This window comes from Grampus griseus (genome assembly GCF_964374135.1).
Source record: "Grampus griseus genome assembly, chromosome: 1".
NCBI lineage: Eukaryota > Metazoa > Chordata > Mammalia > Artiodactyla > Delphinidae > Grampus > Grampus griseus.
Window position 1 is genome coordinate 176,171,157 of NC_139017.1, and position 26,041 is coordinate 176,197,197.

Consider the following 26,041-nt stretch of genomic DNA (forward strand, 5'->3'; position numbering starts at 1 on the left):
ATAACTGATTCACTTTGTTATAAAGCAGAAACTAACACACCATTGTAAAGCAATTATACCCCAATAAAGATGTTAAAAAAAAAAAAACACATTTCATAATAAACACGTTTGGGTCCCAGGCTGCGGGGCTCTGAGGGACACTCGTTCAAAAGGCAAGTAACATTAGCCCCGTGACCTTTCCCACGCTGGCTGGCTGGGAGCCTGTCTACTTGTGGGACCAGAGCAAGTGCACCCATGAAAGTCACCTGAGCCGCCTTCTGCCACTCCCTCCTTCTCTAGCAGCAAATAACAGCTCACTGATGCCACGGGTGCCAGCCGAGGCCCAGGCAGGACGGTCTGTACGCGCTGGCTCCAGGGCTGGGGCCACGCCACAGTTATTTATAAGCTCCGGCTGCCGCCAGCCCTCCTGGATCAGAGCGGTTTGTTTGAGTCTCTGGTGCCAAGTGTTTTCCTGTTTCTCTTTCTCCAACGAGAATCTGAACCTGACCATCGCCAGGGAAACCCAGAATCAATCACTGGATCAATACTTTCTGTCATCCACTGTCAAGGCCTCGAAGGTCCAGATGTGTGGTTTATCTTCCACTCTCCCCCAGGACAACAGTGGGGCTGTGGGCATGGTGGGGGGGCCCCAAGAGCATCTGCCTGGAATTTGTCCTTCACTGTGTCCTTTTCAGAGCTTTGTTGTTATTTGCAAAGTGGACTGACATCCCCGAAGAACGGGCGTCCAGAACGTTCGCACACTGTAGGGCTCAGGGCTGTGCTCTGACTTCCACGGGCCCCGAGAACTTCTGCTTTCCTGGGTCCCTTCCTTCATTAAAATTGTTTTAAGATATATTTTATAAGTGCATTGGTATAAAGACAAACATAACTCAGGCTGGACTTGCCGCTATACATTCATTACTAATATATTCACTTTTTTTCTTCCGATTTTGTAAAGTAATTAAAACAGGTGTGTGGTCTCCTAAAGGTCCCAGAGCCCGGTGCCTCTTGCTGGGCCTCCATCCCACTGCTGTTTCATTCTTTGATGGTCACCCGTATCCGGGTTTATGTGCTAAGCGATTTACATGCAAAGTCCTATTTCTACTCCGCAAAAGGCCCGTGGGGTGGGTGGGTAGCCTCGCTGCCCCAAACCCACAGATGTGGAGGCTGAGAAATGAGATGACTGGTCCAAGGTCACGCACAGCTGGGGCTGAACCCGTTGCTCACCACACCCACAGCCTTGTTCTCGATCTCCATGCTAGATGCCTCTTCACCCACACTTGACTTTGAAAAGTTTACACGCCCACAGCTTATGGTAAAAACCACACACAGCTGCCTGGAGGCCTCCATTAATCAGTAGCCACTCGTACCTGGCCCAGTGGGAGCCACCAGGAGCAGAAAGTCCGGAACAGGGGGAAGCCCAGGGCTGAGGCTGCGTCTGGAGCCATACTCTCCCCTCCCCCTCCTTCCCTCGACTTCCCTGGGCCCAGCGTCCTCAGTGTTGTTCAGCACCCGAGGCAGCTGGCTTCCTCCAGCCTCGGCTACCTCAGGCCCAGGGCCATTGCCCTGGGAAAATTCGTAAAAGGCATCGCTTCCTCAAGACCCTTGATTGTCAAGAAACTGGTGCACTAAACATACAAATCTATGATGTCCAGCGTGCCCGTGATGTGAATGGTACCCCCTTTGATGTGCGATGGGCACATCCCGCCCGACCGTACAGGGTGGCCCTGTCCGGGCTCCCAATGCCCAGTGCCACTGAGCGCTTTCAAGGATGCTTTAAATGATGCTTCTCTAGTCTTGGGAGAAGGCTGGAGATTAAAGCGCTTGCAGCAGAAAGGAGGGGGACTGCTGGCACCAGAGGGAGAATTGGGGGGATGCTGTTGGAGCTGGAAGCAGAAGCCCAGGCTGCCTGGTGGGACATGGTGGCCACATAGGAACCAGCATTACACTCTCCTAGGGAGTTGTACTTGGGGTCAGGAATATCCAGTGTAGCGTGAACCAAAGGTGGGCCTTGGAGATGCATCAAATGCTATAAAAGCAAAGACCAAGGGGCAATTAAGTCTGCCTGAGCAGAAAGGACAACCAAGAAACGATTCACGAAATAGAAAACATTTGAGCTGAGTTTTGCAGGATGAATAGGAGTTTGCTGCACCAAGAATCCAGGAAGAACTTTCTTTTTTGGCTGTGGCTCGTGGGATTTTAGTTCCCCAACAGGGACTGAACCCAGCCACAGCAGTGAAAGCGCCGAGTCCTTAACCACTGGACCACCAGGGAATTCCCCAGGAAGAACATTTAAAAAGGTGAGTAGAAGAGAAGGAACAGAGAGGCTGGAGACTGCAGAGCTTCTAAAGACCCCTGTGTCACCCTTGTTCTGGCACTGACTCCCCCACTGTGTTACAGGGGTTGGTTTACTCACATCTCTTTCCCACAGCACTGAAGGCTCCTGAGAGCAGGGACCGGGTCTAGTTCGCCTTGTATTGCAGAACCAAGCTTAGGGCCTGGCATAAAAGGGCTCTTGGTAATTATGTACAGGATGAATGCCCTACCCATTGATTTATTGTCTGTTGTAGCCAGAGTTTAAGGGGCCGGGAACTGGAGTGGGGAGGTAAGAGGAAGTAAGGCTGAAAAGGCCAGCTGGGGACATTGTGTGGGCCTAGGGGCTCGGCCACGGAGCCTGTGTTTCACCACGTAGAGTCAACAGAAGGACGATCCAGACCTGCTAGGCCCCTGATCTGTCGCCTAAGGTTTGGGGTGGCTTCCAGTTCAAGTGGGCAGAACCCTGAGATAGCAGAGGAGAGAGGAGGAAAGTGTCAGGATTGTGGGCTCCTGGCCATATCTACTTGCTCTAAAAAGTTGGAAACTGAGGGAAGGAGGGAGCTCTCCAAATCAGAGGCATGAGTCAGGACGAGCATTGCAATCTCACGCGTCAGCTTTGTTGGGGTGGGCGGGTGTGGTAGCACTTGAGATGCATAACCTGTCACAGGGCTAGTGCATAACATTATTCGCTCAACACCATGACCAAGTGGGATTTATGCCAGGTATGTAAGGCTGATTCTACATTCAAATATCAGTGAATGTAATCTATCACATCAACAGCGTAAAGAAGAAAAATCACATGATCATATCAATAGATGCAGAAAAAGCATTTGACAAAATCCAACACTCATTCATGACTAAAACTCTCTGCAAACTAGGAAGAGGGGAACTTCTTCAACTTCATAAAAAAATCTACAAAAAAACTACAGCTAACATCATACTTTTTTTAAATGTATTTTTAAAAATTTATTTTTGGCTGTGTTGGGTCTTTGTTGCTGCACGCGGGCTTTCTCTAGTTGTGGAGAGCAGGGGCTCCTCTTCGTTACGGTGTGCGGGGCTTCTCACTGCGGTGGCTTCTCCTGTTGCGGAGCATGGGCTCTAGGCACGTGGGCTTCAGTAGTTGTGACTCGCGGGCTCTAGAGCGCAGGCTCAGCAGTTGTGGTGCACGGGCTTAGTTGCTCCGCGGCGTGGGGGATCTTCCCCGACCAGGGATTGAACCTGTGTCCCCTGCATTGGCAGGCGGATTCTTAAGCCCTGTGCCACCAGGGAAGTCCCAAGACTATGGGAAACTTAAATGTATGTTAGTAAGTGACAGAAGCCAATCTGAAAAGGTTACATACTTTATGATTCCAACTACATATATGACATTCTGGGTAAAGGCAAAACTGTGGAGATGGTAAAGGGTCAGTGGTTGCCAGGGGATGGGGAGAGAGAGGGATTAATAGGAGGAGCTCAGAGGATTTTTAGGCCATCAAACTGCTCTGTATGCCACTCCAATGATGGATACCTGTCCTTACACATTCCTCAAAACCCATAGAATGTACACCACCAAGAATGAACCGCACAGTCAGGTATGAACTTTGGGTGATGACGTGTCAACGTAGGTTCATTGACTGTAGCCACAGTACCACTTGGTGGTGGATGGTGGTAGTGGAGGAGGCTGTGAGTATGAGGGGGCAGGGGGTAAATGGGAAATCTCTGAACTTTCCCCTCAATTTTGCTGTGACCCTAAACCTGTTCTAAAATATAAAGTCCATTAAAAAATTATTCACTGGGCTTCCCTGGTGGCGCAGTGGTTGAGAGTCCACCTGCCGATGCAGGGGACACGGGTTCGTGCCCCGGTCCGGGAAGATCCCACATGCCGCGGAGCGGCTGGGCCCGTGAGCCATGGCCGCTGAGCCTGCGCTCCGCAACGGGAGAGGCCACAGCAGTGAGAGGCCCGCGTACCGCAAAAAAAAAAAAAAAAAAAAAAAAAAAAAAAAAAATTCACTGAGCCAAAAAACCCCTCACCCTGGTCATCAGCCCCTGAGCTGCGAGTGGAAGGAAAGCTGGGGCTCACAGGAGAAGGGTCCCCAGGAGAGGATGTCTAGAGAGGCGAAGGACAGCCGTTGTCCCACATCCATGCCTGCCCGGGTCATCCTCATCTCCCCAGGCCTCATCAGCCTTGGAGGGGACACTTGAGGTGCCAGCGGTGACCATAAAATAGGGGCTGGGTGGAGACTTCCTTGGCGGTCCAGTGGTTAACACTCCACGCGTCTACTGCAGGGGGCGTGGGTTCGATCCCTGGTCGGGGAACTAAGATCCCACATGCCGCGCAGCCGACAACAGCAGCAGCAGCAGCAAAAATAAAACACAAGGGCTGAGTGGTTTCCCACCTGTGGGCAGACTGCGTCTGGGCTCCAGTCCTGCTTCACCACTTTTCAGCGGGGAAACTTGCCAAGTCTGTGGCTGTCTGTAACATGGCGATGGCACCCCCCGTGGGCGTCGGTGAAGATTACCGAGGTGACACGGGTGGATGGCCCGGGGTTGACAGTTGGACAGCAGTGGCGGGAGGGCATTGTTGGCGGGAGGGAATTGTCAGTTCACCGAGCTCCTGCTGGCTCCGCTGCGCCGCCTGGTGGCCGCATCTGGAGCGGCCGCTCTGGCCGTCTCTTGGCCACACTCGCCCCTGCAGCTGCCTGCAGCTTGCTTTGCCAGCGGTTTATGACGTACTAATCGAGGTCCCCAAAGGTGGCCATGCTGAGTTTTCCCCCAGCTTCCTCTTCTCGGGTCCTGGGGTCGCCATCCCCAGGACAGGACTGGGGGATGCTTGCAGGATTCTGCTCTAAACCCTTTCACACACCCATAACCATAACCCGGATGGAGACCCTAACCCTGGTCCTCTATCTCCGCCTACACCGTGCCCCTTGGGCTCTCCCAGGACACATCCGCAGAGGTGGAAGGAGACAACCCCTTCCCCTCTGGAAAGCCCACACCAGCCCTGGACAGCCCACCCCACTAAGGCGGACTGCTAGGGCTGGGTATATAGACAGGTCCTCCTTTGGGACCCTCCCTCAAGGGGCAGGAAGTCCAGAGAAGGGCCCTGCCACCTGGTTTTTGAGGGACGCTGAGTGGCAGCACTTGGAGGGGATTTACCCACTCCCATCTTCTCCAGCAACCACAAATAAGGATAAAAAAATTGGCAAAGTACGTGTTTCAAATTCCCAGATTGATGGGACTACTGGTTAACTCATGGAAGGAAGAAATTACGAGAAAATGGTAATGTACTGGTGAAGTAATTGATTGGTCATTAGGGGAAAATTCTAGATTCCACTTTAAAAAACCCTATTAGTAACGTGTTTGTAAGGAAAAGTTTTTTTTTTTTTTTTTTGCGGTACACGGGCCTCTCACTGTTGTGGCCTCTCCCATTGCGGAGCACAGGCTCCGGACGCACAGGCTCAGCGGCCATGGCTCACGGGCCCAGCCGCTCCGTGGCATGTGGGATCTTCCCGGACTGGGGCACGAACCCGTGTCCCCTGCATCGTCAGGCAGACTCTCAACCACTGTGCCACCAGGGAAGCCCAAGGAAAAGTATTTATTTGTTTATTTAAACATTTATTTAAAAAAAAATTTGTTTTTAAATGTCATGAAGAACCTTGGGGTAAAACGGGAATAAAGACACAGACCTACTAGAGAATGGACTTGAGGATATGGGGGGGGGAAGGGTAAGCTGTGACAAAGTGAGGGAGTGGCATGGACATATATACGCTACCAAGCGTAAAATAGATAGCTAGTGGGAAGCAGCCGCATAGCACAGGGAGATCAGTTCGGTGCTTTGTGACCACCTAGAGGGGTGGGATAAGGAGGGTGGGAGGGAGGGAGATGCAAGAGGAAAGAGATATGGGAACATATGTATATCTGATTCACTTTGTTATAAAGCAGAAACTAACACACCATTGTAAAGCAATTATACTCCAATAAAGATGTAAAAAAATAGATAAAAAATAAATAAATAAATTTTAAATGTTATTATTTTTTAAATTAAATTTATTTATTTTTGACTGTGTTGGGTCTTTGTTGCTGCGCGCGGGCTTTCTCTAGTTGTGGTGAGCGGGGGCTGCTCTTCGTTGCGGTGCGCGGACTTCTCATTGTGGTGGCTTCTCTTGTTGCGGAGCACGGGCTCTAGGTGCGTAGGCTTCAGTAGTTGTGGCTTGTGAGCTCTAGAGCACAGGCTCAGTAGTTGTGGCGCATGGGCTTAGTTGCTCCGCGGCATGTGGGATCTTCCCGGACCAGGGCTCGAACATGTGTCCCCTGCATCAGCAGGCGGATTCTTAACCACTGTGCCACCAGGGAAGTCCCGGAAAAGTATTTATTAATAACATCTTTCTGGATTATTTTCTGGTGCTGTCCTCAGTTGACTGATGGCAACTTTCACGTCAATGTGCCCTCAGCTCTAGCCCAGCTAAAGAGCCACCCTCAACCCCTCTGATGAGGGAGCCCTGGAGCCCCACCCACCTGGCCATTAGTATCTCAGTAAAGGTACCCATCCCAGGACATCCTAAGTGTGATTGGATTCTGGAGGAAACTGGCAAGGGGCACAGGTCTGCTGACCAGAAGCTGAATGGAGGTCCCCCAACCGCCGCCACTGCTGGGAGAGCACAGTGAGAACCACGGGGGAGGAGGGGAGAACACTGTGTGTCGTGTGTCCATTTGGGGTTTTGGTCTGGACCTGAGCCGGTTGTGAAATCAGGACATCTGAGCCATGTTTATCTAAATTGCAAAGGGCCAAGTTGGCCCAAAGTGACATCTGAATCGGTCACAATATTTAAAATCACTGATGTTGCCTTGGATATCAGAGTGCTGCCAGCAAACAGGCTGTGTGACGGGGCCACCAGGGCTGGAGGATGGCAGACTCTTCTGGAAGGAGAACAGAGGAGGGCCTCCGAGCTCAGGGAAGAGGGGCAGCTAAGAGAGAGAGGTCCAGGACTCCCTGTGTAGACTGGGGCCAGCCTGGGAACCGAGCGGCCTCACCTGCCCAGACCTGGACTCAGGATCTCAGAGATCCTTGTATTTCTCACCGCCTCCTTCACAGGCTTGGAAATCTCAGAAGGACTTGGACAAATTTTAGGTTCTGGTCATTTGAAAGACATCAATTGTGTGGTATCTGTCAGTTTTCTCTGACAGAGTATCAGGTGTATTTTCTGTCTTAAAAATCGTTTTTCTATGATAAAAGTAATAGAGCTACAGAGAGCTGGGAAAACTGGGACAGAAAAGCAATAAAACTGTAGCTCCAACCACAACCATGGTCGGCATGCGGCCATTCCCTCTGTTTGTGATCACGGCTGCAATCCCAGGCCACTTGCAAATCTAAATTATGTGTTAAAATAGAAAAACACTGGGCTTCCCTGGTGGCGCAGTGGTTGAGAGTCCGCCTGCCGATGCAGGGGACACGGGTTCGTGCCCCGGTCCGGGGAGATCCCACATGCCGCGGAGCGGCTGGGCCCGTGAGCCATGGCCGCTGAGCCTGCGCGTCCGGAGCCTGTGCTCCGCAACGGGAGAGGCCGCAACAGTGAGAGGCCCGCATACCGCAAAACAAACAAACAAACAAACAAACAAAAATAGAAAAACAATGAGAGAGTAGGTCTTAAGTGGTCTCACCACCACCACTCACCCCCCCCCCCACATAACTATGTGAAGTGATGGATGTGTTAATTAGCTTGATTATGGTAATCATTTCACAACCTATACGTATATCAAATCTTTTTGTTGTACATTTAACGTATATAATTTTTTGTCAATTATGCCTCAATAAAGCTGGAAAAAATAGAAGAGCAGTTTTCTTCAACAAATAAGAGGCAAGATGAACAGGGAGCCTATAACATTTTTATCTAAAAGAAATTTAAATGTCAGACCAACCAAACTTAGTGGATCCTGATTCAGTCTGTTTAAAAAAAAAAAACGAATATTTTTGGCATCGAGGAGACTATTGATAATAGGACACTAGTAATTTAATTATGTTGAAGATTTTTTTTTTAGGTGTGATAGTATTGTGATGAGATTAAAAAGAGTCTATCTTTCATGCATTCAGAAATATTTACAGATGGAATATTAGGCTCTCTGGGATTTGGTTTAAAATAATACAGTTGGAGGGAGTGGACGGAGGTCAAGACAAAATGAGGATGAGACTGGCCACACGTTGGTAATTGTTGAAGCAGAGTTGTGGCTACGTACGGGTTCGTTAGACTATTTCTTTATTTTAAAAATGTTTGCAATTCTCTATAATAAACGCCCATAATAAAAAGGATTTAAATTTTTTTTAAAGGGTCACACAGGGGCTAGAACTGACCTTCTTTGGGTGCAAAGGGACTCAGACACCAAGAGGTACCCCTGTGGGCCAGGCTATTCAGACTGGTCCAGCCGCCAGCTCCCTCCGTATGCCCCTCTCTAAGGCTCAGTCCCCAGTGTCCACCAGGGGGCGGCTGAGACCACATGAATTGACCCAGAGCAGAGGGGCTGGACAGGTCCTCCTGGCTCTTTTCTCCACCTCCTGTGAGATGTGCTGAGATTTGACTCCTCCGTGGGGGAAAGTTTGGGCACAAACCTAAGAGATGTGCATGAAGGCAAGGCGAGGACCGAGAGTGCAGGAATGTTGCTGAAAACTTGAGGATGAAAACTGGGCTTTCCTGCTGCTTTCTTCAGAGAACTTTATTTTGTTGGCTTCTGTCCCAGAGTTTCTCCAGTCTCCCTTGTGGGTTTTTTTTACACAATTGTTTTGGGGGATATAATTTACATATCATACGGATCGCCCACTTAAAGTGTACAATGCAGTCTTTTTTAGTATATTCAAAGATATGTGAAACTATCACCTCCTACAGTGTTAGTTCTTTTTTAAATCACTTTAAAAGGAAACCCTATATGGTTTAGTTATCCCCCGACTATCTTCCCATCCCCTGTCCCCAGCCCTAAGTCACCATCAATCTACTTTCCGTCTGTAGATTTCTCTACGCTGGACATCCCCTTGTGGTTTTGATGAACGAGGAGGCTTTTTTCTCTCCCACCCTGGAAATGAGAGCATCACGGGACACCCCAGGGGCCTCCTGCCCCTCCCTCAGCGAGCTTGGTCCAGAACACGGAAGCTGCAGGTTGCCATGATACTCTCTAGACTGGTCGATAAAACTGGCTTCTCTAAAATTAGAGTCTAAAGAGGTTGGGGTCCACTGGATCACACCCACCCCATACACACATGTGTGCACACACAAAGAATTAGAGCAGGGTGATGAGCAGTTACAGTTCAAAAAGACTCTGACTGCCCTCATACATGGTTGGGGGATCGTACAACGGTGCAGCCCCTGTGGGAAATGAGCCGGTAGTTCCTCAAAAACTTAAAGTCACCACAAGACCCAGCAATTCCAAGACTAGGTTTACACCCAAGAGAATTGAAAACATAGGTCTGTACAAAGAACCGTACACAGATGTTCATAGAAGCATTATGCACAATAGCCAAAAAGTGGAGGCAACCCAAATGTCTATCAACAACATACAAGGTAGTATCGCCGTCCTGAATACTATTCAGCCATAAAAAGCAGTGAAGTGCTGATCCATGAGTGAACCCTGAAAACACGATGCTCAGTGAAAGAAGCCAGACACAAAAGGCCACGTGTTGTATGATTCCACTGATAGGAAATGACCTGAATAAGCAAACTCACAGAGACAGAAAGTAGATTAGTGGTTGCCTGGGTTGGGGGAGGGGGAGTAGAAGTGACTGCCCATGGGGGTGGGGTTTCTTTTTGGGGTGATGAAAATGTCAGATAGTGGTGACGGTTGTGCAACATTGTGAATAGGCTCACAACCAGTGAATTACACACTTTAGAATGGTTAAAATGGTGAGAGAAAAAAAAGACTGGACCTGGGGGGCCGTCTTTCACCCAGGTGGGCAGAAGGTCTGAGGTTTCCTTCTAGAACTGGGGTGCACAGCGAGATCTGGAACGTTCCCAGTCTCAGGCTCCGGGCTGCTGTTGCCCTCACCGTTCCCCTGAAATGGCTTTTGGGTCACGGGTGATGCTCCCCTGGTTTTCTCCTGCTTCTCTGGTGGCTGCTTCTCTGTTCCCCCTGCTGGTCCCTCCTCCTCTGCCAGCTGGCAATGCTGGTGTGCCCTACACCCAGCCCTTGGACCCCTGCTCTTCTGGTCACCCCCAGGTGCCTCCCAGCCATCAGTCCAGCCCGAACTGTCCCCTGACTCCAGACTGCCCCATCCACCCGCCTCTCCATCTTGCCGAGTTGCCCAACAGGAAGCTCAAACCTAACTTCTGCAAATCCACTTCTTCCCTCCCCACCCCAACCGGCTCCTGACCCCTGTGACCTGCACTCCATCCTGCCAGTTGCCCAGTCCAAAGACATCGGGGTCATCCCGGCTCTTTCTCTCACACTCAACATCCAACCTGTCTGGAAATCCTTTCAGTTCTATGTGACATGAGAAGATGTTCCGGATGTGACTGTTCTCACTATCTCCCCTCGCCCGATTGCTGTAATAACCCCCTATGGAGTCTCCCTTTTGCCCTTCTAGAATCTTCTGAACACAGCAGCCACATTGATCCTTTTAACCATAAATCGGATCATGTTTCTTCTCAAAACCTTCTGCGGCCCCCATTTCACTCAGAGAAAAAGCTGAAGTTTGTACAAGGTTCACAGGACCCTCTTTGATCAGACCCCTTGTGTGGGCCAAATAACAGCGCCCCAAAAGATGGCCATGTCCTATCCCCTGGGACCGGTGAATATGTCACCTTACCTGGGAAAAGGGTCTATTGATGATGTGATCAAGTGAAGGATCTTGAGAGGAGGAGATCATCCTGGATTATCTGGGTGGGCCCTAAGTATGGTTTCAAGTGTCCTTATAAGACGGAAGCAGAGGGAGATTTGACCCCAGAAGAGGAGAAGCCTCTGTGACCACAGAGGCAGAAGTGGAGGGGCCATGAGCCAGGGAATGTGGGCGGCCTCTGGAAGCTGGAAGATGCAGGAACAGACTGCCCGGGAGCCTCCTGCGGGAACCAACCCTCCCCACACTTTGATTTTACCCCATAGGACTTGTTTTGGACTTCTGACCTCAGGGCACCACAGGAAAATAAATTACTGATGTGTTAAGCCACTAAGTTTGTGATGATTTGCTACAGCAGCATCAGAAAACAAATACACCCTCCTCATCTCTTTGACCTCATGGCCTAGTCCCTGCTCCCCCCCTTCTCATGGTGCCTCCAATTGGCCAGGCACTTGCTGGCCTTGGGGTGTTTGCTCTGGCTGACCTCTCTGCTGGGAACACCCCCAAATGAACCCATGGTCAGCTGTCTCACCTCGAGTCCTGAGAAAAGCCACCTTCTCCAGGAGGCCCACCCTGACCACTCTGTTTAAAAAGGCAGCCCACCCCCTCCTTCCACCCCGAGCACTTCCAAAATCCTTTCCTTGCTCTGCTTTTCATAGCACTTACAGGTATCACTTTGAGCACAGCATGCCAGTGACTTAGTAGCCAAAGCCAGGTACCACTGATGATAAGCTTCCAAAGTGATAAAGCATAGAACTTAGAGCATGATTTGCACGTGCGTGTGGAAAAGACCTGGAGAGGATGGAACGAAGACACCACCAGGGATGGTCTCCAGGTGGTGGTATTCTAGATGACTGCTGCAGTCCGTAAACTTTCCTATGTTTTCAAAAATTTCTGCCAAAGCTTAAAAAGTACCACTTTCATTTTTTTATTATGGAAAATGGTGAGCATATGCAGAAGTGGACAGAACATCATAATACATCTCTACGCAGCTGTCAGCCAGCATCTGCAATGGTCAGCTCATGGCCAGTCCTGTTCTGCCTACATCTCCACTCACTCCTCCGCATATCCCCATCCTGTATTATTTTGAAGCAGATCTCGGCCATCATACTGTCTACAAATGACAAGACCCCCCCGAGGCTAACTCCGCTTCGTTGCTGTAAGGAAAACGCGTGGGCCTCCATCGTATCTTGGAGGGCAGAATGGGCAAATGGGCAGTACGAGATCATACCAGGTTCCCTTCCAGCCACTTTACGCAGTGAAGGATGGTAGAGCTGTTGTGTCCGCCAAGAGGGGTCTGCAATGCCAGCCTGGAGCCCCATTTAATTTTCGTTTATTGTGGTAAAATACACATGACATGAAGTGTACCATTTTAATCATTTTAAAGTGTATACTTCAGTGGCAATAAATACGTTCACCGTGTTGTGCAACCATGACCGTTATTTACTTCCTGACCTTTATCACCTCCCCAGAAGGAGCCCCCCACCCATTAGGCAGCCACTTCCGGTTCCTTCTTCCCTCCAGCCCCTGGAAATCACTTGTCTGCCTTCTGTCTTTATAGATTTACCTATTCTGGACATTTCTTTTCTTTTTTTTTTTTTAATAAAAAAAGAACTTAAAAAAATTTTTTTTTGGCCACGCCGCGTGGCTTGCGGGATCTTAGTTCCCCGACCAGGGATTGAACCTGTGGCCCCTGCCATGGAAGTCCAGAGTCCTAACCACTGGCTCACCAGGGAATTCCCTCTGGACATAAATAAAATGCAGTCATAGAATATGTGGCCCTTTGGGTCTGATTTCTTTCACTGAGCACGTTTACAAGGTTCACCTGGGCTGCGGCGTGTGCCAGCGTTTCATTCCTTTTTGTGGCCGAGTGACATTCCATTGCCTGGCTGCGCCACCCTGCGTTCATCCAGTCGTCTGTCTACGGACACGTGGGTGGTTTCCACCTTGTGTGAATAGTGCTGCTGTGAACATTCGTGTCCAAGTTTGTTTCATGTATTTAATATTAAAGGGGTAAATGTGAAGGCCTACCTAGAAGAACCAAACACCAAGTGCTCAAGCACAGGACAGTTCTGGGCCCCGAATCTGGAGTTTCCTGCATTCTCATCTCATCAAGGACCGACGGTGCGATGCAGTTCTTGGGGAAGTAGATGCACGAGTGCAGCCATTGGAGTATCTGTTGCTCAGCTTGGATCAGAGATCAGAAGCGCATTGGCTGTTCACTGTTGGAGGTAGAGCAGTGTCTGGAGAACAAGTCCCTCTTTCTTTTTTTTTTTTTTGTGGTACGCGGGCCTCTCACTGTTGTGGCCTCTCCCGTTGCGGAGCACGGGCTCCGGACGCGCAGGCTCAGCGGCCATGGCTCACGGGCCCAGCCGCTCCGCGGCATGTGGGATCTTCCCGGACCGGGGCACGAACCCATGTCCCCTGCATCGGTAGGCGGACCCTCAACCATTGCGCCACCAGGGAAGCCCGAACAAGTCCCTCTTTACCAGAAGTACCAGCTCCATGGTGTCCCGGCTGATCGGCCACAGCCATTGAGGCATTACGGGTTCCACAGGAAAGGTGAGGCCTTGGGTTCAAATTCCAGTCCGGCTGCTTCCCGACTGTATGGCCAAGTTTGTTACTTAACCCGTCCAACCCTAGCGTCCACTCCCTATATTGGAAACCCTCTAGGATTGTTGCTTCAGAGGAAATAAGATAATGTGGCCAAGCCCTCCGGCGTTACCTGCCACATGGAAGATGCTCCACGGACATTTGCAGGGGCCCTGGGATGCAGGAACGACCAGCAGAGGCGGCTGGTGCGGGCGCAGGGCTCCAGGATTACCTGCTGAGCCCCACGGCTTTGTTCCTCAGGTTGAAAGTGCTTTAGGCAGAAACAGATCATAACACAAAGCAGTTTCCTCTTACAGCTTGATGAAGAGGATCCAGGGAGAGCAGGAAAGCAGGCTGGGAGTGGGGAGAAAACCCACGCTCAGATAGAGCATGTGATACCACGAGTATCGCAAATATGCTCGATGCAGCCAAAATCGTGTCTGCAGTCGGGCTGATGAGAAGTCCTTGCACAAAAATAGCACCTTGGAGATAAGAGGACGTTTCTTATGGGGAGAATTTTCTTTTGGGTCTTCACATGGAGAGTGCACCGGCGACCCTGGAGGGAATTTTGAGGAGAAAAGGCAATAAAAGTGATGAAGAGGCTGGAGGGCCTGATTATGAGCAAAGATGAAACGACAGCTTGGCCGTAGCACAGATTTTGGGGAGACACGGCCTCATCTGGCAGATGTGGAGGGTCCCAGATGGAAGGAGAGGTTGGGAAAGTCTGGGAGGATGTAAGTAGGAGTAAGGGTGTGATATTATGAAAAGAAAGTGATAGGCTGTGGATCAAGACGATTTCTGGGCAAAGAGCCTGTTTAGGAGAATAATAGGATCCCAAGGGCCGTAGACATGCTCCAGGGCTTGATACAGCTAACATTTGACAAGATTAAAGTCTTAGAAGCTGCTCTGTTGGAAGTGGCCACCTCCTCCCCAACTCAGATGTTTCATCTCCAGGCCCCTTGTCTCTTTCACAAGTTTGGAAAGGCCGTGTGGGTTTGCAGCCCAGGTCTTCAGGGCGGTGGACAGGGCTCTGGCCTGTGAACACAGGCTTAGAAGAGAGCTTAGCAAAGAGAAGCAGATGCGTGAGCCGGCTGGAGAGCATCTCTATCCACACGGGGAGCGAAGGATGGATGGAGGACCAGATGAAGGGGATGCTGTTGGAACCCCGGGGTAAGCAAGCAATGCCCTTCTGGCCTCAGGTCTGAGCCGAGCACACGCTGGGCTGGTCGCTCCCAGGCCAGTCTCTGATTTCTATGGCTCCTCTGCCCACGGGGTTATGATGCCTCCACGTTTCCGGCTGACAAGGCACTTGCATGCCTATTACCTCCTTTATCATTGTTACTACTTGAGGCTGACCTTCAGAGCGGCAGAAGTATTCGCATCATCTTCTCTGGTCCCCCGATTCGCTGATGAGGAAATTGAGGTCCGCAAAGAACAAGTGACTTGATCAGAGGCAACCAGCGCTCCCAGGCCTTGCACGTATAACGCGGAGTCCACGGCGCATGACTCCATGCCCGTGACACCTACGAGGGTGACGCTTCGCTGAACTCCAGAAGGTTGCCTCTGGGAGAAGTGGGTGGCTGTGGGTGGACAGGGGTTGGAGAGAGATTTACTGTATTCCCCTTGCGTACATTAAAAAATTTTTTAAATGTATTTATTATTTTTTGGCCACTCCACATGGCTTGCGGGATCTTAGTTCCCCGACCAGGGATCGAACCCGGGCCCCAGCAGTGAAAGGGCTGAGTCCTAACCACTGGACCGCCAGGGAAGTCCCCCCTTGTATACATTTTAAATTCGAGGCCATATACATGTAGTACTTATTGAAAAATAATATTTACAAGAAAGAAAAAAGGAGGGGACTAGGGTACCTGGGAAAAAGGTGCTCCCTTTCTGGTGGAGCAGCTGACCTCAGAGAGTGTGATCAGGAAGGCCAGTGTCAGGAATTTGAGTTCTATCATGGCTAGCTGTGTGGCCTTGGGCAAGCTACTTAACCTCCCTGGGCCTTTGTTTCTCAGGCCCTACCTCAGGGCTCTCCTGAGGGGCAATGAGTGAGGTGCTTCAGTGGTGCCTGGCAGACAGACCCCTCTTAAGATCATGTACTCGTCCATGGAGATGGGCGCCACGGGAGGGCTCTGAGCAGAGGCGTGACTTGCCCGAGAGCTTATGCTGTCACGGGGTCCCTCTGGCTGCTGTGTGAAGGGGGGTCAAGCAGAGACCAGGGAGAGAGGAGACCAGTTAAGAGGCTTCGCCTCCATCCAGGTGAGAGGCCAGTGGCTGGGGCCAGCAGGAGCAGTGAAGGTGGTGAATGTATTTTGAGAGTCTGGCCAATAGGATTTTCTGATGGATTAGACAGGGGCTGTGAGAGGAAGAGAGGGCTCAGGAGCGACCCCAGGGTTTGGGGGCATGGCACCTGAGATGGGGAAGCCCGTGAGAGGAGCAGGTGTGGGGCATGGAAGCCTCGAGATGCCTGCCCCATATCCACCTGGAGATATGAGTGGGAAGCTGATGGCCTTAAAGCCCCGACGTGGGGTGAGCTCACAGAAGGTGTGAGGGTGGATGGAGAAAAGAAGAGCCCAGGCCTGGGCCCTGGGGACCAACAACCTTAGGGACTAGGAGAGGAGGGGGAGGGGGAGGGGGAAGGACAAGGGGAAGGGGAAGAGGAAGGCTGAATTTTTCCTACAAGCCTTTATTGAGCACCTACCATGTTCCAAGCCCCGTGGAGGCCCTGGGATGGGGATGGAAAGCCCAGGCTCTGCACTTAGGAGCTTCCAGGCTGACGCTTGAGGCCAAGGAGCAAACCGCTGTCCTCAGACTTGGCATCAACCGCACCGGGGTCCAGTTTTGGGGCTCAAGCGATAAAGAGAAGGGCATCTAAACCCGACTGTGTATTGCGAGAGGCTTCCCAGAAGTGGGATGCTTGAACTGGGCCTTAAAAACAATCAAGCGGGGCTTCCCTGGTGGCGCAGTGGTTGAGAGTCCGCCTGCCGATGCAGGGGACACGGGTTCGTGCCCCGGTTCGGGAAGATCCCACATGCCGCGGAGCGGCTGGGCCCGTGAGCCATGGCCGCTGGGCCTGCGCGTCCGGAGCCTGTGCTCCACAATGGGACAGGCCACAAGAGTGAGAGGCCCGCGTACCACAAAAAAAAAAACAAAAAAACAATCAAGCGTAGGAAAGGGAGGAAGAATGATCCAGAAGAGCCCACAAGAGAGGTGTGAACTGAGAACCGCAGATGTTATGTGGGGTCCATGGGGTCCCAGGGGGCCCTAACTGGTGGAGTGTGAGAAGCTTCATGCTTGCGTTTGATCCCAAAGGTTGTGCAGCCACCACGTCAGGGGTCGTTGGCCAAATCCAGCTACAACCTGTTTTTGTACAACCTGAAGACTAACGGTGGTTTTCACCTTTTTAAACGCTTAGGAGGGAAAAAAAGCAAAAGAAGAATGCTATTTCATGACACGTGAAAATAACATGAAGTTCAAATGTCAGTGTTCATAAATAAAGTTTTACTGGGACAAGCCAAGCCCATCCTTACGTACTGAACAAGGCAAAGCAGCTGTGGCAGAGTGATGGTCTCATGTGGGTGGTGGGACCTGTGGACTTAAACAGCTGGTTGTATCGTCCTTTACAGGACGATTGTGGGGCTTTGGGATGACAGACGTGGTGAAGAAGACAGAAGTCGGGCCCTGGTGGAGTTTCCATCCGGGTGAGGCTGTCCCAATCCAGAAGGTGCTCCTTTCTGAGAGCAGAGACCATTTGGAACATGATCCACTCCTGCTTCTAGAATTTCACGTGTCCATTTTCCCAGGAGAGAGTCAGCTCTCACGAGGGAGGCTGCAAGCTCCTAGCCGGGCCGCCCTCTCAGGCTCCCTCCCAAACCCCTGGGAGAGGTGATGAGGCCGCCGGGGCCTCGGAATGTTCTCTCTGGCTGGCATTCACGTGGTGGTCAGCGGTCCAGGCAGAAGGGACCACACGGGTCCTGGAGCTCCCTCTCGGAGCCCATCCCCTCTCCCTGGTAGAAGGAGAGGCCCTTTACCCAGTGTCAGGTTTCATTGTGTTGCTTTTCCTTCAAAAACAAACAGTTCATTCAAGTTGAACGGGGGTGTAAAACCTTGTTCTGAGGGGTGGGAGGCCACCTCCTGCTCTGCACTGCACGGACCCGTGTGGCTCCTGGAGTCCACCCCTGATGGCTGGTGGACAGAGACAGAGCTCTCCTGCCTGAGAGCCCTACAGCCCTGCGTGGAGCCCTCAGCTCGGCCGACCTCTGACCTCAGAGTCATTTAGATCCTGGTGGGCTGGTAAGAGCAGGGCCACAGCCAGACTGCTGGGGTACAAAGAGCACTCTGCCACTTAGCAGCTGTGTGACTTTGGGCAACTCAACCTCTCTGTGCCCTGTGCCCTCCAGCTTCCATAAAATATGGCTATAATAATACCGACCCCACAAAGCTCTTAGGAGAATGAAATGGCTTAGTGTTTGTCCTTAGAACAACGCCTGGCACCGAAGGCTCTGTAAGTTCTTGTCACATAAACTAAATCAGGGGGGGCGAGAGCCTCGGAGGGACCCCGGCTCTCTCGTTCTCTCGCAGGTCCCAGAGTACTCTGTCACTGTGCTCTTCCGGCACTTAGCAAATATGTTTTGTTTTTGGCATGCTGCACGTCTTGCAGGATCTTAGTTCCCCTACCAGAGAGTGAACCCGGGCCCTTGGCAGTGAAATTGTAGAGTCCTAACCACTGGACTGCCAGGGGTTTCCTGGGCACTCAGCTATTTTTAACTCATATTACTGTTATTGGGTCCGGGGTGGGCACTGCACCCCACACACTACCTAGCACAGCATCTGGTTCATAGTGGCTCTGGATGAAGGTTTAATAAATGAATAAGTGAATGAAACATCCCTCTTCTCCCACATGAATAGACTCTTCCTGGAAAAATGAATCCTTAAGAAGCAACCTTTGACTCCCGGGGCAGCTGGGTCCTGTGCTCATCCGCCGGGGCAGCTGGGTCTGGCTGGGAGCTTGTAGGGTCACTGAGTGACCCTGGAGGGGAGTACAAGGGCCATGCAGGTGCTCCAAATGCAGGCAGCTATCTGGTGAGTGGCTTGGCTTCTCAGAGGATGAGGCTTCCAGTGTGCCCGGTCCTGACCTGCTGACCGCAGGAGAGAAGCCAAGGGTGGGTTCCCCAATACCTGCCAGAACAGTGGGACCCATTCTCCCTGAGTGAGTCCTAGGATGGGCCGGGTCATTAGAATTCTAGGGCCCAGGTGTGCAGCTGGTCCAGGGAAGTTAGACCAGCAGTTGTAGGAGGCACGAAGTGTCCAGAGAGGCAACATTTTTTTTTAAAATGTCATTTCTACAAATATATAGACTTCCTTTTATTTTTTTTAATAATTTTATTTTTATACTATTTGGAATACTGTGCATTTTAAATTTATTTATTTATTTATTTATTTTTGGCTGCGTTGGGTCTTCGTTTCTGTGCGAGGGCTATCTCTAGTTGTGGCAAGCAGGGGCCCCTCTTCATCGCGGTGCGCGGGCCTCTCACTAACGCGGCCTTTCTTGTTGCGGAGCACAGGCTCCAGACGCGCAGGCTCAGTAGTTGTGGCTCACGGGCCTAGTTGCTCTGCGGCATGTGGGATCCTCCCAGACCAGAGCTCGAACCCGTGTCCCCTGCATTGGCAGGCAGATTCTCAACCACTGCGCCACCAGGGAAGCCCCAGAGAGGCAACTTTTACTCCCTGACAAGTAACTGGAGGGACTGGTGGGGGAAGGAAACCACTGCGAACCAGCTAAAGTTGCCTATTATTGAGGCAAAGGCATCTGTGCATCTTCATCCTTTGACTCAGGATAGCCAGTTCCCAATGTCCCCGGTACCCAACTCAGCCCCACCCCACCTGTTCACACCTTAAGCGGCATCCAGAGGGGGGGTCCTTTCTGGGACACCCAGAAACAAGGAAAGGCGTGCCTGGCAGGCTCCTAGTCCCACCCTGCCACTGTCACCTCCCGACGCCCCTCTCTGCTCACGGAGGCTCAGACATTGCATTTAAGGGCATGGAGCCAGCTAGCCCAAGGCAGGCAGAGGCCTGACATGATTGCCTCGGCCGGTCTGCAGATCAGTCATCGGTGAGGAAGGGGGGACGACAGGTGACCCCCTCTGACAGCCTCCGGGCTCTCACATTTAAAGACATGATTGTGACCGCTACGAAAAGCCTTAGACAGGCTTTGGGTGGCATCGAAGGGCCTGATCTGGATCATCCCAGGCTGGGGGAGAGATCTCCGTGCTCCCCTGGCCTCAACAGTAGGAGTCAGGCCTCCCTGTGAGCGGGTCCCATCTCTCCGCATTCTCGCCTTCCCCCAACCAGGGGCGGGGGTGGTGCGGCTCCAGGGAGAGGACGGCTCCAGAGTCCAGTCTCAGCCCAAACAAAGACCAACCACTGAAATATCAGACATCGCATCCTTTTTTTTTTTTTTTGATTTTCAGAATCTGAATTTTTATTTTCTTATTAATTAATTTTTATTGCAGTATAGTTGCTTTCCAATGTTGTGTTAGCGTCTACCGCACAGCAAAATGAATCAGCCACACATACATATATCCCCTCCCTTTTGGGTTTCCCTCCCATTTAGGACATCACAGTGCATTAAGTAGAGTGCCCTGTGTTATACTGTATGTTCCCATCAGTTCTCTATTTTATACGTAGTAGTAATAGTGTATAGTGTCCATCCCAATCTCCCAGCTCCTCCCACCTCACCCTCCCTTCCCCCTTGGTATCCATACATTTGTGTTCTCTGTCTGTGTCTCTATTAGACGTTGCATCCTTAAGTACAGGACAGAACAGAGCTGACGCTTGCCTGGATGAAAGCTTGCCTGGATGAAAGCATAAATTTAAATCTTTGGGAAAAACTTGGGAAATAAGCTTTCTTTGAAAGCAGTTCAGGGACCTCCCTGGTGGCCCAGTAGTAAAGAATCCGCCTTCCAATGCAGGGGATGCGGGTTGGATCCCTGGTCAGGAAACTAAGATCCCACATGCCTCAGGGCAACGAAGAGCCCGCACCACCGCATCGAAAGATCCTGCAGGCCTCAGCGAAGACCCCACATGCCGCAACTAAGATCCGAGGCAGCCAAAAAAATAAAGGAAAAAAAAAATAAAGCAGTTCAGCCTCACGGTGGCCCAAGCACTGTACTGTCAGCAGAGCCAGGCACACTCTTGGCCCTGGAGGACCCCTGTTTGTGCGGGGCGGGGTGGGGGGGAGGCGGGGGGGGACGGAGTGGAGACCAGACTTGGGCAGATAATGAACAGCAATGTGTGGGCAAGATCTGTGACTGAACCACACTCAGGGCTGTGTGGAGCCCGGGGGACACGCCTTTCTGCTGGAGGAGAGGTGGGACACTGAGTCAGGGAAGGCTTTTTGGAGGAGGTAATGCCTGAATCAAGTGATAAGGGATGAGTAAGTGTTTGGGAGTCGGGTGGGGGTGATGAGAGCATTCTGGACAGAGGAGACAGAAAGAGCAGAGACCCTAAGGCAGGAAAAGCATTGTGTGTGTGTGTGTGTGTGTGTGTGTGTGTGTGTATGAACTGTGTGGCTGGCATATTAAATGAGGAGGGGGTGTTACAAGGGATGAAGGAAGAAGGAGACAGGGCTGCGTCAGGAAGACTGTATGTTCCTCGCTAAGGAGTTGCATTTTATTTCATAAAAGATGGGAGTATGCAAAGGCAGGTGAGTGAAATGCCACATGTACTGTTTGGGTCCCTTTTAGTTGCGCATTACAGAAACCCAGTTCCAATCAGCTTGATCACAACAGGATGCGATCGACTTTCAAAAGTGAAATGTTTTGAGGATAGTGCTACCTTCAGGCAGAGTTGGATCCAGGTGCTCAGACAATGTGGCCAAGAACCAGCCTCCCGCTGAAACCGACTAATGTATAATTAAAATAATTTATAATTAAAATTTAAAAATCTATAATTATAATTAAAATTTATTAGTCATTATAATGACTAATTTATAATTAAAATAACACCCAGGTTTCTGTTCTTGGTCTTCTTATTCCTCTCTGTCCTAGGCCATACCTGTTCGATCACGCTTGCCTAATTAATAAGGGGTAGCGAAGGTCATGGGCCTTGAGCCGCAGCTTTCCAATAAGCATCGCCGTTTATGTGATGTTCTGGGATATCTTCCGGGTCAAGATGACCTGTACAGACTATGTTGACACAGATGCCCCCGGTTCACAGACCACAGGTTCAAAGACACATAGACCACGATGATTAAGATGATTAACCCCAGCTCCTTTGTTCTTTGCCTTTAGAAATCCCTAACTCAGAGACCAAGTTGGAGTGGGTCTGAGACTTGTCTCCCATTCCCTTGCTTGGCACCCTGCAACAAAATCCTTGCTTTGTTGCAAACGCCCACCCTCAGTTTGGCTTTCTTTGCTTCGGACACACGAGCCCTTTGTGCGGATTCAGTGCTCTGTCTCTGCTTTCCTTCAGGTGCGTTTCTTTCCCAGGTGGGCACTCCTTCCATGGTGACAAAGGGGGCTGCCAGCAGCCTCAGTCTCCCGTTCTGCTGCTTCAGTGAGCCAGGCAGAGAAGCCGCTTGCTCCAGAAGTCCTGTGGCTGCTCTCATTGGGGGAGATCGAGTCACAAGCCCATCCCTGAACCAATCACGTTGACTGATTTGCCAGGTTTGAGTCATGCGCCCGCCCCTGCACGCAGCGGGTGGGCAGCCAAGTGGACTTAGGGGAGCTGTGGGGTGGCTTCTCCAAAGTGAAATATGGTCGCTGCGATCAGAAGAGGGGGAAATGGAGCGCTGGGCAGCTACGAACAACAGATGTCTAGTTTCATGTTGTATGACTCCATTTATATGAAATGTCCAGAATAGGTAAATCCAGAGACAGAAGGCAGATTGGTGGTTGCCAGGGGCTGGGAGGAGGGGTAACGGGAGTGATGGTGGTTTAATGGGCAGGGGGTTTCCTTTTGATGTGATAAAAATGTTTTGGAACCAAATAGAGGTGGTGTTTGCACAGCACTGTGAATGTACTAACTGCCACTGAGTTGTTCACTTTATAGTGGTTCATTTTATGTTATGTGAATCCCACCTCAATAAAAAATTGTTTAAAAACCCCAGAAAAATGGCATACCCAAATTACGAGAAGAATTTCTTTCGAGAGGCATTAGATGAAGAAAATGTGACTCTTACATTGGTTCCAGTTAATGAGGGAATTGTTGAAGACCGTCAAAGGGAACCAGGTGTTTCTTCAACTTCACAAGTCAACGTGGAGGGACCTCCCTGGTGGCCCAGTGGGTAAGACTCCACGCTCCCAATGCAGGGGGCCCGGGTTCGATCCCTGGTCAGGGAACTAGATCCCGCACGCACGCCGCAACTAAGAAGAAGTCCGCGGGCCGCAACTAAGAAGTCTGCATGCCGCAACTAAATGATCCCGCGGGCCACAACAAAGATCCCGTGTGCCACAACTAAGACCCGGCACAGCCAAAATAAATAAATAAACAAAAATATAAAAAAAGAAGTCAGTGTGGAGCCACTGAATACAGATGATCAAGCTCATTCTCCTGAAACAAGCGAAGGGTTCAAGGCTTGCCCCAAATCTAGTTGTAGTAAACCAGTTTACCTCTTGCCGACCATGATGCCTCCAATTAATAAAGTGAGTTGGGACGCCTTATGGAACTGTACCGATGGCCAGAAAATAGGGGTTTATCTGAGACTCCAGAAACATGCTTATCCCAAAAAGGATCAGTATATTCCTCAATCATCACAGGAGTCCAGATTGCAGTCACGTTCAAGGAAACGCGAGATGGTGACCAACAGAACAAGTGTTCGGAAAAGTAGGATGAGGGAGAGCAGGAAAGGACTACTGTGGGTGGAGTGATAACTTCAGCTCAGGAAGCCATGTTGGCAGCATGGTCAAGAATTGCTGCAAGAACGTTCAGCCCAAGGCTGTGAATTCACAGCCCCTTCCCACCTCCGTTGAGTCCCTTCTGCCGCAAGCCTCAGCTGTCCAGTGGTGTGTGGTCCCTGGCAGACCGCTCTTGGCAGACACAGAAGGTTGGGCTCGCCTGCAGTTCCGTGCAGGTCAGGCCTGGGTGCCTGACACTCCCTGGGGGATGATCTCTCTCTTTATGTTCCCTGCCTGCACTTTCCCATCCCCAGACCTAGAAGATAATATGTTATACCCTGAATGTGCTAAGAGGAATAAGAAAATTATGAAAAGATAAATTGCAATGGGGAAGAGGAAGAAACTTGGTTTGGACACACCAGCATCATTGCTTTTAGATGGTCCATGTCGGGAATTCCCCGGTGGTCCAGTGGTTATGACTCGGTGCTTTCACTGCACAGCCAAAAAAAAAAAAAAAAAAGGAAGTTAAAGAAAAAAGGGGGGGCTTCCCTGGTGGCGCAGTGGTTGAGAGTCCGCCTGCCGATGTAGGGGACACGGGTTTGTGCCCCGGTCCGGGAAGATCCCACATGCCGCGGAGCAGCTGGGCCCGTGAGCCATGGCCACTGAGCCTGAGCGTCCGGAGCCTGTGCTCCGCAACGGGAGTGGCCACAACAGTGAGAGGCCCTCGTACCGCAAAAAAAAAAAAAGAAAAAAAAGAAAAAAAGGGACATAGATGGTCCATGTCTTAATACAAAATAAAAGGTTACCAGAGGGGAAGGGGGAGGGGTGGGTGAAATCGGCAAAGGGGCGTGATTGTATGGTAACTAGACTTATTGTGGTCTATTATTTTGTAGTGTATACAAATTTCGAATTACCCTGTTGTACATCTGTAACATAATGTTATATACTAATTTTACCTCAATTAAAAAAATGTTTGTTAGAAACAAACAAACGAACGAACCCCAAACACAGTGGATGTCTACTCTCCAGGCATCTTGGGATGCTTCCTTATTTCACAGGGCCGCCTGGATTGTGCGACTCCTTTCTTTCCTTTATTCCCTGTTCTTTCCCTTCTTAAACCTCAGAGGGTTTGGGACGTGCAGTGAATTTTAAGCCAGAGGTGATTCTGGGTGTGGCCACCGGCAGAGCCACTGCCCACTGCAGTGGTCCTGGAGACCTGGGTGGTTGGTCCAAAAGCTGAGCTCATGTCTTTTCATGAGACCTGGTACAGAGGCCTCTAGTGAGATGCCAAGGACGTCTTGTTCACCAGCTGTACCTGTTTTCCTCCCCGCTTTGGGTGGTGGACAGGAGCTGTACTCTGTAGGGTACGAGGCTGCAGCTCCAATTGGCCGGGAAGACTTGGATGCCGATTTCCATCATCGCTTGGCACTGAGGATGCGCGGATGACGCCACTATGAAAGGGCTGGTTTGGGGAAAAGCTATTGGCGCTGGAATTGTAAAGGGGAAAGAGGGTTTTGGCTCATTCTCTGGGCCTTTCCAAATCCTCCATGCTGGGGTTTGGGCAGAGCCCAGAGCTGCCTTGGGGCTCTCCCAGAATGAGCTTGCATTAGCTCCTTCAGGAATGGGAGTTTGAATCCAAACACTCCTCCTTGGGTTGCTCGGCACCAGCTGGCTGTGGCGGGATGAGGCCCTCTGGTCCCTGGCAGGCCTGGCCCTCCGGGCTCATCTGGCACAGACACGGGGAGCGGTCGCTCTGGCTGAGCTGTGCTCCCTGCTCCTGCCTTGAGCTGTGACGGGCTGATCTCAACCCCAGGGTCTGATCTCAGTGATGCTTCGGGGATTCTCAGGTCATGGTTTTGGACCCGCCTGGATCACCTGTACCTGGTCATCTGGGGTTTAGCGTCCTGTTTACAATGCAGATCCAGCTGACTGGGTCAGAACCTCTGAGAGGGATTTTACAAACTCCGTTCGGGGATTTGTTCACCAGCTGAAGTTAGAGAGTGACTGGAGGATGGGACTATGTTTTGCTCCCAAAAGCTGAGGATTTCCTACTTGCTTTACCTCCTACCTGGATGTGCAGGGTAGGAATTCTTGCAGATGCTGGGCTCTGGCAGAAATATTACAGTGGGTCCTGGGGCCATGGGGCCTGAGTTTGAATCCTGACTCCGCTCTGTCACTTTCCAGCTGGGGGACTCCGGACCAACCACCTTGCTTCACTGGTCCCCAGTTTCCTCATCTCTAAAAAGGAGTCCCTCAGGAATTCCCTGGTGGTCCAGTGGTTAGGACTCCGTGTTCTCATTGCTGAGGGCCCGGGTTCGATCCCTGGTGGGGGAACTAATATTCCATAAACCACACGGTGTAGGCAGAAAGTAAAAAAATAAAAAAACTAAAAAGGGGGCTCTCGAAATTCATGTCCACCCAGGCCCTCTGAATATGACCTTATTTGGAACCAGGGTCCTTGCCTATGTCATTTGTTAAGGACCCCCAGATGACATCAGCCTGGATTTAGGGTGGACCCTAAGTCTGA

At 50.9% G+C, this 26,041-nt stretch overlaps 1 pseudogene across 1 annotated transcript; it reads left to right on the forward strand.

Moving 5' to 3' along the window:
* The first annotated feature begins 23,301 nt into the window (after positions 1-23,301).
* On the forward strand, positions 23,302-25,300 carry LOC309836653 (developmental pluripotency-associated protein 2-like; annotated as a pseudogene). Its single transcript has 2 exons — positions 23,302-23,960; positions 25,221-25,300. The product of its transcript is annotated as a developmental pluripotency-associated protein 2-like (transcript).
* Positions 25,301-26,041: the final 741 nt, after the last annotated feature.